This window comes from Corvus hawaiiensis, chromosome 10 (genome assembly GCF_020740725.1).
Source record: "Corvus hawaiiensis isolate bCorHaw1 chromosome 10, bCorHaw1.pri.cur, whole genome shotgun sequence".
Taxonomy (NCBI): domain Eukaryota; kingdom Metazoa; phylum Chordata; class Aves; order Passeriformes; family Corvidae; genus Corvus; species Corvus hawaiiensis.
In genome coordinates this window covers 11,752,262-11,766,441 of record NC_063222.1, presented here as the reverse complement: position 1 = coordinate 11,766,441, position 14,180 = coordinate 11,752,262, and the positions used below count along the sequence as shown (strand labels likewise).

The 14,180-nt window shown below is 41.8% G+C and overlaps 1 protein-coding gene across 5 annotated transcripts in view; it reads right to left on the bottom strand.

The window, feature by feature from the left end:
- The window catches only part of NYAP2 (neuronal tyrosine-phosphorylated phosphoinositide-3-kinase adaptor 2), a 133,273-nt gene that overhangs the window by 52,290 nt on the left and 66,803 nt on the right, over positions 1-14,180 (bottom strand). The gene's annotated exons all lie outside the window — the stretch shown is intronic.

Genomic DNA, 14,180 nt, shown 5'->3' with positions numbered 1-14,180 from the left:
ATGAGATTTCTGTGAAGTCAAGGAATAACAAAGTATCTCACAGATTCGGATCCTTTCCACACAGGTTACTTAAAGAAACCTTGGTTTAGAAATTATAACTCAAAAGATTGAGATGAAATTCATTTGAAATTAGAGGTCAAGGGTTTCTTGGAAATTATCCTTTATGAATTAAACAATGAAGAAACTCATGCAAATTGCATTTTGTTCACTTTGCATAAAGAGCTAATAAAACATCTCATTAAATGTTAGGGTTAATAAAATGCCTCATTAAATGTTTAAGTGAAGTCAGTTTTTATCCTAAGCAGACTCAACAAACTTGTTCAGAAACAAAATTTATCACATACACTAAACCTAGTTTATATTTCTAGAAGGTAGTTGATACCTCATTGGTAAGTTCCCCAGTTCAAACAGACAAACAAACACACAAAACTAAACTAGTGGCCAGGTTACAATGGCAGCTTTCCTGCATTTCCAAATTTTGTTGCTCCTTGTAATTCACTGCTGCATATCTGCCACTTTGAACTCAACGCTCGAAGAAATTTCCAGAAATTTTCTTCTGCTGACCCATCAGCAAACAGTCAGCAAATGTCTGACATTAAACCAGGCAGGCAGCATTCATGGAGTTGAAACCTCTTTTAGAAACAGCCTTAAACATATTACTAAAGCCAGCAGTGAGGCAGTGCTCTGCCAGCTCAAAGACAGCATTTTGAGTCTGGGAGGACGCTGGCTCAGAGCTGGAAGACACCTGCATTAAAGCACCTTACTAACGTGATTTGGTCACTATCAGAGGAGGATTCAAACAGTGTTATCACTTTCTCACACTTTTGTTTTGATCTGCTAAATAACTTCTATTCAATTCCCACAAGGCATAGCAGTAAAGGCAGATGATAAACAAGTTTTGTCCAGGAATAAGGAGCTGTGAATGTGTATGTATACAAAGAAATGAGACTACTCTTTGTCAGCAGCATTTGTTTTAGCTTAACACATAACTAAGGTACAACAGAACAAAAAGCAAAAGAAATCTTGCCAGAATTAAAAGAAAAAAAAAGACTCAAAAAATTGTATTACACTTTCATGATGGTTCCAATTAATGTGTTCCACTTTGCAGCAGGCTAGGGACATGCCAAAACTACCACAGATAAGGGTGTTTGGTAGCTAGATAGTTTTTCACTATGTGGGTATGTCCTAATGCATTTTAAATTTGTCTTTTTAATTAACCCAAGTTAATTTTCTTGACTGTATTAGGCTAGACTTCTGGGAATAAGATGTAGGCTACCAGAATCATTTGGGTTTTGCAGAAAATATTACTTGTGATGTATCTGACAGTACCAGCAGATTTTTCTTGCCTGCTTCCAGCTAAATCATGATTACATTTCTGTTTAGTCTCTTATTTGTATATTATGTTTGTATATATTCTACTAGCATAAACATGATCTCAGTCCTCTCTCCAACCTCTGTTAATCTGATTTACAACCCTGTCAAAAGCAATCTTATTCAGATTGCTGGCATTAAAATGAAGATAGTCAATGAAACTGGCACAAACTGCCTATCATTTGTGAACACATACATGACCTGAACTCTAATTTAGCTGCATTTGAAAATTGTGTATTTTGTATACAAAGGCTTCTCACAGTCTTCAGTTCCCTGTGCATCACACTGCCATAACTAATGGATACCTGAGAAAGGAACATTTGCTGCTCCTCTGCTTCCTCAGATCCCTATTCCCAGTGCTGCCTTTTACATCTTCTGTGCCACAGGTGTCATGCTGAGAATGTGCTCTGTCTTACAGCCACAACCCCATTCTTTGATGTCTTTATCTGGATGAATGTTAATGTGCTGTGGTCATTCAAGGCTAATGTTAACTGATATTTTTTCTTAAAACAGCCAAAAGTGGTCACAAGTACTGTGTTTTTAAATTGCTAGAAAAATCATATTTTCCTCTTCCCTCATTCTATTTTCACAATTTTTATCCAACTGAAGAGGTTCTGAGACATGGTCTAAGCCTGTCCTTAGGCACTGGAGATCCCATATACAACATCCACAGGTTATTACATTACAAACAAGGAAATGAGAAATGTCAAGGAAAAACGATTGACATTCTGCCATCTGGTCTTGTATTTTTGCATGGGTTGAAATTAAGTACCACAGTGACACACAGAGCCTCATCTGCCATTGCATGATATGTAGCATTAGCCTAGAATATATTGGTGACATTATCAACAAAAAGGTCAAATGACCCAGTCTTGCTGTATAAGACAGTAAAACATGACAAGGTGACTTATTTTCCATTTGCTATCTAAAGCATTTTTCCTCTGCTGTAGTTTATTTTACTAAACCATCTATTTCCAGGAGGTGATGTGTTACTGAGATCTTTTTCCCTTCTTGACAAATTGGACTTTTCAAACTGAAATTTTAAACTCAATTGTTTAAATATTTACAAACTTTAAAAGGTAAAAAGGTGCTTCCTATATGCTGCACAGAGCATGAACATTTTCTGCTGTAAGACTTCCTAGAGAAAATACACAGGCAAATGGATAGAGTAAATAACAAAGAAGGCTTTTTATCATTACTGGGAACAGAGGAACTGTTCACACCTACTGGGAACTCCCTCAGCTGCGGGAGGACATTCAGGAGGCAAACTGAATTATCTTTAAGAAGGCTAAGGTGCAAGACACTTACAGTTATTTAACAAAGGTTTCTACTCTGAAACACAGCTCCATGGCAAGGGCTGAACACTACAGCACACCTGTTAATGGAACATGGATCATGAACTACCACTCCAGCCCAGAATAACAGGGAAAAGTAACAGAAATCCTGCAGCTAAACAGAGCTGTGCAAGGCTAATGAAAGGAGCAGGGAGTATTTGTGCAGTTCTTATGTTACCAACATTTGTCAGGGATAGATGTGCATGAATGCAGAAGCCCTGGCAAGATCCCACACCCAACGAAACGAAATTATTTGGCAATCTCCAGAGAGGAACAGGCAAGATTGTTAAAGTACTTGACATTTATCAGGCAGAAAAAGCATTCAGTGCCTGCTGGGAACATAAACTTCTATGAAAAGCAAAGCGCTGGCATATTAGTTATACACATACCGCCGTGTTGTCTGCTCTAAACATGGAGTAATTAAGTGCTTTTCAACATGAATTACTATGTCCTTGATGAAAGTGTTGCCAGTAACTTGTGTTGAGACTCTGCCACTTGTACATCAGAGCACACAGGTCCTGATCCAAAGCTAAGTAGAAGAAACAAAGGTGAGACTGTTTCTTTCCCCGCCAGGTGCAACCTCCCTCAAACATCCATCTCAAAGTGCACCACAAACCTCTTGTGAGTGCTTCTGTTACAGACACACACAAACACAAGGCAGCACCAGGCCTGTAAGGAGTCTGAGCACATGGGAGGTTGCTCAGGGAATGATGCTCAGCACCTGCTCCATGGTCCTTTGTCCCCACAGGAGCTGCCCCAGCTGCAGGAGCTTGGAACACTGTGCCAGCACCTCCTTGTTTGCATCAGAACCACCCAAACTACCACAGCTGATAAACTGGAGGCACAATGACCCTTGCAAACACAAGTGAACTCCCCAGAATTCCCACTGCTTGGGCAGGAACTCTCTATGTTTAGTAGGGCACTCCTTGCAAGCAATCATCTGGCTCTAACAAACTTCAAAGGGAACAAGAGATGTAGCTGTAGTAACTCCAGTTCTCATCTCGAAGCAAGAAGCACAGTGCTTAAAATAGCCTCATGGATGCCCTACTGAAGAAGGAGAATATGACATTTTTGAAATTAGATATCTGTAGCGCAAAGGTTATGCATAACTTTCAGACATACCCAGATAATCTGCCTTTCATGGTTAGTTTTGGAAATACAGAATGCTTCTGGTATTATCCTTCTGAAGTATTTTTTTATTCTTTAAGGAGAGACTGAAATATGAAAAGGTGTTGTCAGATTGTTGTTTCTTATTTGCTCATGGTACAAGGAGTGAAAACATCTAAAAATTAAAATTAATTTTGTCATTTTATATTGTCCTTTGGGTATTTTCCAGCTTTTGCATTTCACAGACCAATCCAGTGAATTGTGCTGTTTACTGTAACAAAGAGAATAAAACCACACGTAACAGGAAAATTCCTCCCTTTCAATTTCTGCAAGAGGCTATAGATTCAAAGGAGGAATGATTTGGGGCCTAAAATTTTTTAAAATTCTTAAAAATGTGACTTTAAATGCAGAAGGAATTAATCTTGCTTTATTTTGGGGGGTACCTCTATCAAAAAGAGCCTCTGGGAGTGAAAGGAAATAGAATTTCTTTAATTAAACCCTGAATGTTCTGGATACTGAATCATAGATGCACAGATTCTGATTTAGATCACATAGTTATAAGGGAATATCCAGCTCTAGGGTAGCACAGAGCCTATACATATATGTGCAAGTTCAAGACTATGAACAAGCAGTTCATTTCATTAAAGCCAGCGGGGTTACTCAGAGTTGCACAGGATCTTAAGTGCATTTGTGCACTAGTGCTTATATTGGGTCAGATTTCATTATCTCTGTAGATGAAGTTTGAATATTCTTAGTGCAATTGAATTTTAAAAGGCACAGTCCTCTGAACTGTGCAAAAGATCGGCACTCAGGAGACCTGAGTTTAATTCATCTCTTTTCACAGGCCACAGGGCCTCACCTGCCGTTTTACCCCTTAATGCCACTTTTCAATATTTCTCTTTTGTCAGGTTAGGCTCTAAGGTTTTTTATACAAGGGTTTTATTTTAATTTGTTTATATCAAAACTTGCACAGGGCTTCCTATCATTGGAAAGGAACAGTAGAAAACAAAAAAAAAAATTAAATATAGTTATTGCAGTGTTGAACATGCATCTTTTCTTCTCCAAGAATATTTGAAGGCAAATATTCCTACACTGTGAATAGCCATAAAATATACACTCAAAGATGCATCTTAACAAGTGATTATTGAAACATCATCGATAGTTCGAAGTAACATCAGAGAATGTATTTCTCTCAAGAAAAAAACTGGCTCTCAAAACAGCATCGTCCTCACGGACACAAGGCCTTTCCCTCCTCCTTTCCTAAAGGTTGCTCTAAAAGAAGGGAAGCACATGGAAGGAATAAAAGAACCATCTGATTAATTCAAACAGGCAATAGGTGGTTTTAGCATAATGGTTTCAAGCAGTACATATTTCTTCGCCCTCCTGAATCTATTAGCTCTTACTGGAAATTATTTGGGCATTTAAAAAGGACAAAACTATACAGAAAATGAAAGGACTAAAAGTCAGTGTCATAAAATAATACTGACATGCCACTTGTATGTCTCAAGGCTATGATTAAGGAGACTTCCTCAAAAGTATTCAGGTCCCTTTATTTTTGGCTATGACTTCTTTTGGCTTTTAAAATGATTGATTTCTGCTCTAATTCAAAGTGGTGGAGAGCTAGTGGCTCTAGGAGTGATACTACAGAATTAAACCTCAGTACAACAGAGAGCAGAATTGGGGCCTGCAGTTAAATCCTGTTCTGCATTACTCCAGCAGTACAACCACTGCAGCTGACAGGCACTGTGGTTGGAGACATTCTGCTCCCAGGGTCAGCTCAGGGCTGTGTATCTGGGCCACAAAACTGAACTCCCAGCCCCAACACCACAGGCCTTTACACTCTGCGTTATGCCAGGCTTGCCATACCTTCCTGGGACTCACAAAAGCCAGCCTAGAGCACAGTGCCTTGCTGCCAGAGCCTCCTCCCAGCACAGCAGGGGCTGCCAATCCTTTGCTCTGCAGCACTGGGACAAAGGCAGACCCAGAGGTGCCAGGATATGTCAAAACCTTTGGAGTATCAGCATGGCGCAGAGACTCCCTACCCAAACTGCCTCATTCCAGAGCAGACTGACTTCCAGGTTTTCTCCTTCACAGCCCTCGCTTCTCTGTACATCTACCTGGCCTACTACCCTTTCCTACAGTGAAAAGGTCTCCAAAAACTTAAAAACATTACAAAGTGAATGTCTCCTCCTGAATGCCCGGCCTCGTGCTCTCCTATATTTTGAATTTCACATCCTAGTCTTTTTAAAGAATGAGTAACTGATGTCCCTGATTTTTCCAGATAACACTGAATAGGCAAAGAAAAAAAAGAAAAGGGTATTTGAGAAATAATTACAAGTTATTTGCAATCAAGCTGTTCTGTACTATTCACTGAGGCTAAAAGTTATTGTGAGTTGGCACAAGCCTGGAAAGGCAGAAAAAGCAAGGCTTTGGATAATTAAGGAAAGAACAGTCAATTTGAATCATCCTCCTTTTACAGGAAAACTGATGTGCTGAGTGCAAATGGAGGCAAACGAAAATCTCATAGTAACTTCTTTTAGGTTACTATCCGAGTACCCTCTGATGGATACTCTCTGAGTACCCATCTAGAAAAATATCCTTGAACTAATATGACCAGACACAAGGGGCCAGATCTCTGGCACGACATGGGTTTAAGTTAAAGAAGTTCCAGTGGAAGAGGCTCTGAGGACAGAGAGGTGGGAGGATTACTGGGGAAAGATCCTCACACCCACACATGCAATGAGTATTTTCAAAGTTCTGGTTCATTCTGAAGTCTGCAATATGCAAAACAGATTTTGCAACCAGAGTTACAGTGACAATAAAAATTTCTGTGACTCTATATACTCTGAAGGAATTCTAGATAGAGAAAGGCAATTGGTATGGAAATTTCTCTATCACAAGCATCATTAGGGAAGAGTGTGCAAACAGAACTACTGAATCATGGAGGCAGACAAATTAATTTATGAAGTCTATGTGCTTGTTTGTTGGTGTCTCTCGTGAAGGAACCTATATAGAGCTGAAGCACTGGGGGGTTAAACATGTTCACAGCAGAGTACAGTAAAACAGCCACAGAGCAAAAACATCAGCCCTTCTAGTTTATAGCAGCATTTATGGAGCCTTGACTGCCATTGTGAAAATGAAACCTGAAGAGTTTGCTGGTTTACTGTAAATTAACTGCTATTGCTCTATTCTTGTAGCTCCCCACAAACTGACTGCATTTCACAATGAGAATGATGGATGACACCAGCCTTCCCCACCCTCCAAATCAGCATTTTTGCTACGGTGCAGTTCTCATGGAGCTGCACTAGCTGCCCCTTCTCCCTCTCTGCAGCTATCCTGTAGCTTTTCCCTGAATATCACACAGAGAATGGTGAGGCTCTGTATTTGCTCTGAGTTTCTACGGGCTGTGCCATGGGATGGCCGCAAGTACAGCAACATTTCTGTTGGCCTGTAGAAAGAAAAAATCTCTCCTCTGTCCAGAAAGGGAAGCTTCTGGGGGTGTGTGAAGAGCTGAGTCCCATTAACACATGCCTTAGACATGTACATCACATGAACTTGGTGTGTAGAGGACACCACTGATACCAGTGAGCCTCTGAGGGGTGAGCTGCTTATTTCTGTGTTACCTGCCGCACAAAGGCACTGAAGGTCCCAGCGGTATCAGCTCCTGTAAACAGAGGCAGACTCCAGTCTGAATGCAGCTCCTGGCTTCACAGGAACAACACTGCTATTGATTACTGGCTGTGACAGCTGAGGGCAACCATGTGGGAAATCATTTGCTGAACTTTCATGAACTTCTTGGAGAAGGTACAGCACACAGGCTTTCTGACCCAGTGCTTACAGACACACTGAACGAAACAAATCTCTGCAAGACTTCCTGGCTCTGGGGGATTTCTAAAACCAGGACATGCACCCAAATAGTGGACTCCAACATTATTTACTGGAGAAATGGTAAAGAAGGAAATCAAGCTAGAGAAAGAACAAATGCTAAATGAAACAAATGCTAAATGAAATGAAGTAAGTTCAACTCACCTACTTTTTTTTATCTAGAAAAATAGTCTGTATTTGCTCACTTGATTTGTTGTTTTGGTTCACAACCAACCAGACCAGAACACTAGCAATTACTATATGCAAAGACTTGAATAATTTACCCAGAGATGAGACTCTTCATTTTTCAGATCCACAGCAATGCCTATCTTCTATTTACAGCTAACATAAGTAGGTCAAATGCATTATTTGCTTATATAAGTAACAATCTGTTTGCCGAGCTTCTAAAATAATTGCAGCCCATTAAATCAAACTGGCAGGCCTACCAAGGTGGTCTTGTGTAGAACACTGAGCTCATGGGGACTTCAACAGGAGATGTGCTGTGTCCAACTATTCCACAGGCACAGCAGCTGCACACGGGCTCCTGTGCCTCCTTGGCACCTGAACCAGCGACAAGGAACCAACAGATTTCAGCAACCCCCTCTCCCCCAGAAATTCAGTGGGCTCTGTACAGTTCTTTCCTTGAGGTAGTTGTACAAAGAGCCTCTTGCTGCCACTGACTGACATATCCGGCAGGTCCTTCTGCCACCACTGAGTTCACATTTCAAAACAAAGCACTAAGGTTGATGGCCAGGGTCAGATGAGTCACCACAGCAGGAGTATCAGAAAGCAAATGAGCCACAATGAACAAGAGTTCAGTGAAAGGAGCACTCTTTCCTCCACCAAACGGCCACAAACTGACCCTGCAGAATGGGTGAATATGATGACAGCCAAGTGGACAGAACACTGCCAGAGCAGCTCAGAGGTAGGCAGCATTGCCTGGAGTTGTAATAGCAACAGCACTATGGTCAGAGGCTGAGTGGTATGAAATAGTCACTGTAATCACCTTTAGGAAAAATGCCTCCCAGTTATTAATTTTACTTCCATCTCCATAGGGGTGACTCCTCTCCCCTCCTCAACTCTAAATAAAGTGTTGACAAGATTACAGACAGGCCACACTTTATCAGCTGCCTCACACTCAGAGCTTCTCTGTGTGCCTGGCTTCTATCATTTCATCCTGCATTTATTTGCAGATAGTGTAGTGAAACTAGTAGAGCTTGTAATAGTGTTATCTACAAGGGTCAAGCAGATGAGCCTAATCCCCATAAATTCACCTGGTATAACTGCAGTGGACAGTGCCATTTTGACAGTGTTGTATGCTTGCTGTATGCTTGTTCCAAACAAGCTTTAGGAGAACCATCTCCTGTTTCAAATGTCAGGCTTGACCTCATTGTTCCACCTGAGAAGCAAGATGGAGGATGAAACGGCAAAGATGGAGCACAAAAAGGAAGGGGAAAGCAGACATTATTGCTACAACCTAGTGTTTACAGCCTATTTCATTTTGTTGTTTCTCGGAAGTGAAGCTCTGTGCACTGAGGCACCGTCTACGGCAGAGCACAGCTCAGAACAGCCTGAGCTCTGTGGGGGTTGTTACACACCATCTCCTGGGAATGTCTGTTCTATAAACCCATGGCATTCAGCATTTCAGAGCTGCACCATAATGGCAGCTCAGATTTTGCCATCCTTATTCACAATCTGCAGCATCAGTTATAACAACAGGAGGTTGGGAAAGGGAACTTGAGCAGTTCCTACACTAAGTAACTGCTTAAAGTCTTGGTTTCCACAGTGAAACCAAGCCCTGAGTTCACAAATGAAACCCTGCCAGGTGTGTGGAATTTCACATTAACAAGGACAGTGTTTTTCACATATTCCCTTCTCATTCAAAAGCCTCTTTCTACAGTGCTTCTCACAAAAGCAGTGTCCCATCACTCAAGTTTTCAACGTGAGCAGAAACTCTCTCATCATAAGCTGATCGCAAATTACCTCACTAAACAAAGCTTTTGTCACTATCTCTGTGTTACAAAGGAGGAATCTGTGACACTGAGGGACAAATCAAATGCTCAAGGTCATCTGAGCCAGTGGCTGTTCCTCCACTTACACCCCTGGGAGATGATGCTTAGTATTATTTTACACAAGTCTCCATTTGGCATAACACTTACTGACATTGCAAGCATGCATTTGCAGAACTAGGATCATTTGGCAATGAGTCACTGCAGATATTTGGCCACACCACCAGTAAAAATTATTTCACCTTTAATAGAAAAGAACAAATTCAGAATCATAGAACATTTTGAGTTTTCATGCCTTTGTTTGCAAACATTCATAATTAAGAAAATAAACAGGCTAGACATATTATCAAACTTTTGCATCCACATAATTCGATAGCTTCGAGTTTGTGCTTGGTGCACTTTCCTATGTTTGCTTTCATGGTTGTGGATTTTCTCTTTTAATCAAAAGGTTACTTACCATCCTATTCACCACAATTCAAATGTTAAGAGACTTTTATTGTCATAAGAAAAATCCTAATCTCATTGAAACCGAGACTTCTGGCATCACCCCAGCGATTCTATGGCAAGGTTTATAGCCAGTGCATCCTTTGGTATTCTACCAAGAGGAAATGGGAGAGAGCTCCATTTACAGCCATGCATGGAGGGGAGAATGCCAGCAATCTCCTTAATCCCACAAAACTCTGTTAGGGCCAACAACCCAGAGGTAATACTGCTCCCAAAACAGAGTTGGGTTTTTCCACGCATGTTTATGCTCAGAGAGTCCTGTACTTGTAGTACAGGCTTGGTTTTACTAGGAAGCATAAAGGGAGGTATAATTCTTCAATTTTTATACGCAAAAGGGCTGTGAACTTGAAGGTAGAGTATTTATAATTATCTCAGAGAAGCGATGGAAGTCATGGCAAATATTATACCACTGCACTGGAAATAGATATTAAGCTATGCCTCGTGCTGATATCAAGTACACCATGCTCCATCTTTTTAGATGCTCCATCTTTTTACAGCCTTTCCCCTCCCTGAACTAGCAGCCAGCTACAAATCACATCAGACTTTGGGGTATGCGCTTCTTGTTTGACATGCCAGTGGTTTAAAGTTATGGCCACTAAAATTAGCACCAAAATTATGCATGCATAGTTTTATTTCTTCCCCTTTTGCATCTATGAAAAGCCCAGGCTGGTACACTGTGACCTCCAGGCAAGTTGATGGCACTGCAGAAAGGAAGCTGTGCTCTGTGGAGCTGTCAGTGATGTGCACGTTACCCCAGCATAGCACTGTTTGTACACGGATGGACAGAAAAGCATGAAGTGCCAAACACAGTCGCAGCATGTCAGGCATATGTTGCCCGATGTCATCCAGTATTAAGCCAAGTGGAAGAGATGAAAACAGCAAACCAGTCCACCAATGAAGACTGCTATATTCAAACAGTCATTAGAAAGAAATTACCAATGAAACAGAGGCTGGCCATGACAGGATCTCACCTGGAGCTAGACTTGAATCTCTTGGGATGTGATTCTGTAAGCACTGTGAATTCCCAGTAAAGCCTGTGTGAGTGCAGGCGGCACAAAATGCTTCCAGAGCTCAGTCATGCTTCACTCCATGAGGATTTGTCTCATTTGCTTGTTAAAGTGAGAACAGAATTAGGGCGCCAGTTAAAAATAAGGTAAGACAAAGAGGTGGAAATCCAATGTATTTGCTGTAGAATAAAAAGTTTTGTTTTGTGGGTTTTTTTCCTTTAATTCCAAATGAATTTTGCCAGGCATATCTATTATCACAGACCAGCTCTGAGAGTAAACAGGGGCTTTAGGATTTCAGTCTGATCCTTCAGGCCCTTACTCATTTGTCCACAGTGCCTTTAACAGACAAACATGTCAAAGACTATATGCAAAACAGAAATGTAGGAGTATTCTCAGATTGTTATTTTTGCAATTTCAGAGGCATTTCATTTTACTTAACAATTCATTATGTGCTGTCAAAATAAGGCAAGAGAATTAACCTGGATTTCTCCTCCCCTCCTCTCCTCTCCTGGCCTTGACTTCAGAGCCATTCAGTGAAGCAAAATAATGCAAGAATCTAGTATTTCATAGTATTTCAGCGAATAACATTTCAGTATTATGGTCCCCTGAGGTATAAACAAAATAAAAAAATGAAATAAAGTCACAAATATGATGACATACAGTGACCTGCTGACAATGAATGGATTTATTGATATTATAACCTTACAGTGACATAGGGTCTGTCTATCGAGGCTGCAAATTAATCATGCAGTGAACAAGACCACCCACACTTTAGCTTTCTTCAGAGACTCCCTCTTCATTCTGGTCTTTCTAGCAGAGATTATTGTTTCAGACACCTCAAAGAGCACATCTGGAGTACTTCCAGGGCTAGGTTGGCTCTAAAAGCAGCCTAGTGACTTTCGTATGATGTGGAACCTGTGCTAATACTCTCTCCTAGATCCCAGGTGACTGCATCAATAAGTGGCTCACATTTCCTTGCCTTGTTGGCATGTCCAGGGGCTACAATGACCTGTAAAGTCAGAGGACATCAGCCTGAGAAAATCTCCAATACCATATGTCTGTGTTATGCCCAACACTGCTCTTAGGTTGCTGAGATGGTTTTGCTAATTCCACGCCAGAATGATGTGAATTCTCCAGGAGTTTGGACCTGGGCTTGTGACCAGGCTTATAAACTCTCCTGAGCCCTGAAGCAGTGAGGCTCTGCACTGAGCGTGCAGAAAAGCCCACACGCTCACAGCAGGAGTTACAAATGTTTAGCAGAGCTTGCTGGCCTCAGCTTAGGGCAGGCAGCTCCTCCTGGACTGGCTGCATTTGCAGTTAATCTGGTAAATCAGCAAAACACTCCCTGAACTCACATTATTAAGGCTTTTCCATTATCAAGAACATCACAGCTTCCATCACCCTTGAGAGCAGAGCAATAGCTGTACTGCAGGGGAGCTGCACATTTAATTTTGGGCTTTTTTAACCCAGGTGCAGAGTCTCAGCAAATGAGCAATATCCTATCGTGAAATGAGCAAGGAGGAATATATAAAGCAACATTGTTAAATTAAGAAGAATAAAAGAAAAGTCACTAAGTACACAGGACAGACTAGCAGAACACAGCTAAAGTGCCAACTGCCAAGTCCTGGGCAATGTGTGACTTCCAAGTGGGTAACAGAGCTTCATGTCTTTTGCCAGTGCCTGGTCTCTTTTCTGTTCAATGCTTGCAGCTTCCATTAACGTTAATGAGTATGCATATGTGCCTTGAGGGTAAGAACATATTCCCTCTGTGGCTTCAAAACTTGTTTATAAATCCCTCCAAAAATCACATTGTGTTCATTGCTCTGCACAGAAAGCTATTATAACAGCTATAAGAACTGCTGCATTCATTCCCTCCTTTCCCCTTGCCCTTGCTTATCTGAGGAATGAGAAAACAGACCCGGAAAGATGAAGGGCTGAAGGAGGTGGTGCAGGGAAGTAAACCAGCTCTGGGAGCTGCAATCTGAAAACTGATTAGCTGCAGGGAGGGGCAAATTGAAATCTCGGCAAAAGCAGAAAAACAAACCCCAAAGCACTGAAAAATTATTCCCACCACGAACACCCCAAAAAGCAAAGGCTTTGAAAATCTCTAAGCTATAAAATACTAGAGAACAGACCAAACTCTTTGCCATGTTCTACCTGCTTGAATGCAGGTCAGTGGGAACAAGGTGCTTCAGTAACCAAAGGGGCCAAATACAGAGAGAGGCGCTGCTGGGCTGAGTCCCAAGGCAAAGTCAGGCCAGCACTGCCCTCCACCCTTCTGATCCCTGTGGCAGCAAGGATGCTGTGAGGGGAAGGGCTGAGCAAAGGGAAAGACATGCCAGGGTTCCATTTGGAGCTGCAGGGCTCTGACACTGCTGAAGACACCATATCCATCCCCATGCCACTGGACACACAGGGCACACACTTCTCTGGAGTCAGGCATGGTAGCTGAGAGCCAACTCCACCTCACTCTACTGACAACAAGGCTTGGAATTCCTGACTTTTCTGACTTTGACTTTTCCTTTCATCAGTGCCAGCCCTTCTCCCAGTGTGCACAGTTTCGAGTTAAGCTCTCTCAAGCCTCACAGGCTGCAAGGGATATAGTACAGCATACAAACAATTATGGGTAAGGCAGCACTTAGATCAAGAATCAGATTAAGGTATGTGGAGGAAAACACACTGCTTTACACACGGCTCAATACCAGCTCACATTATACCCATACAGCTAATGGGAACCAAGATGCAGCTTCCCACAGGGGAAAACACTGTGCTCAAAACACAGTGCAGGCTGTAGGAAAGAGGAAAATGAGCTGTAAAACCTACAGTGCACAGTATGCAAACACTGAGGCCTCTCAGGCACAATGACCCATTGCAGCTCAAACTGAGCACCTGGCTGAGGAACCTGTGCCCTGGGAGGATGCCTTGGAGCCGGAGTTCAGGAGGCAGCACATCCTGTGCTGCCCTGCCACGCTGCCCTTCCTGTT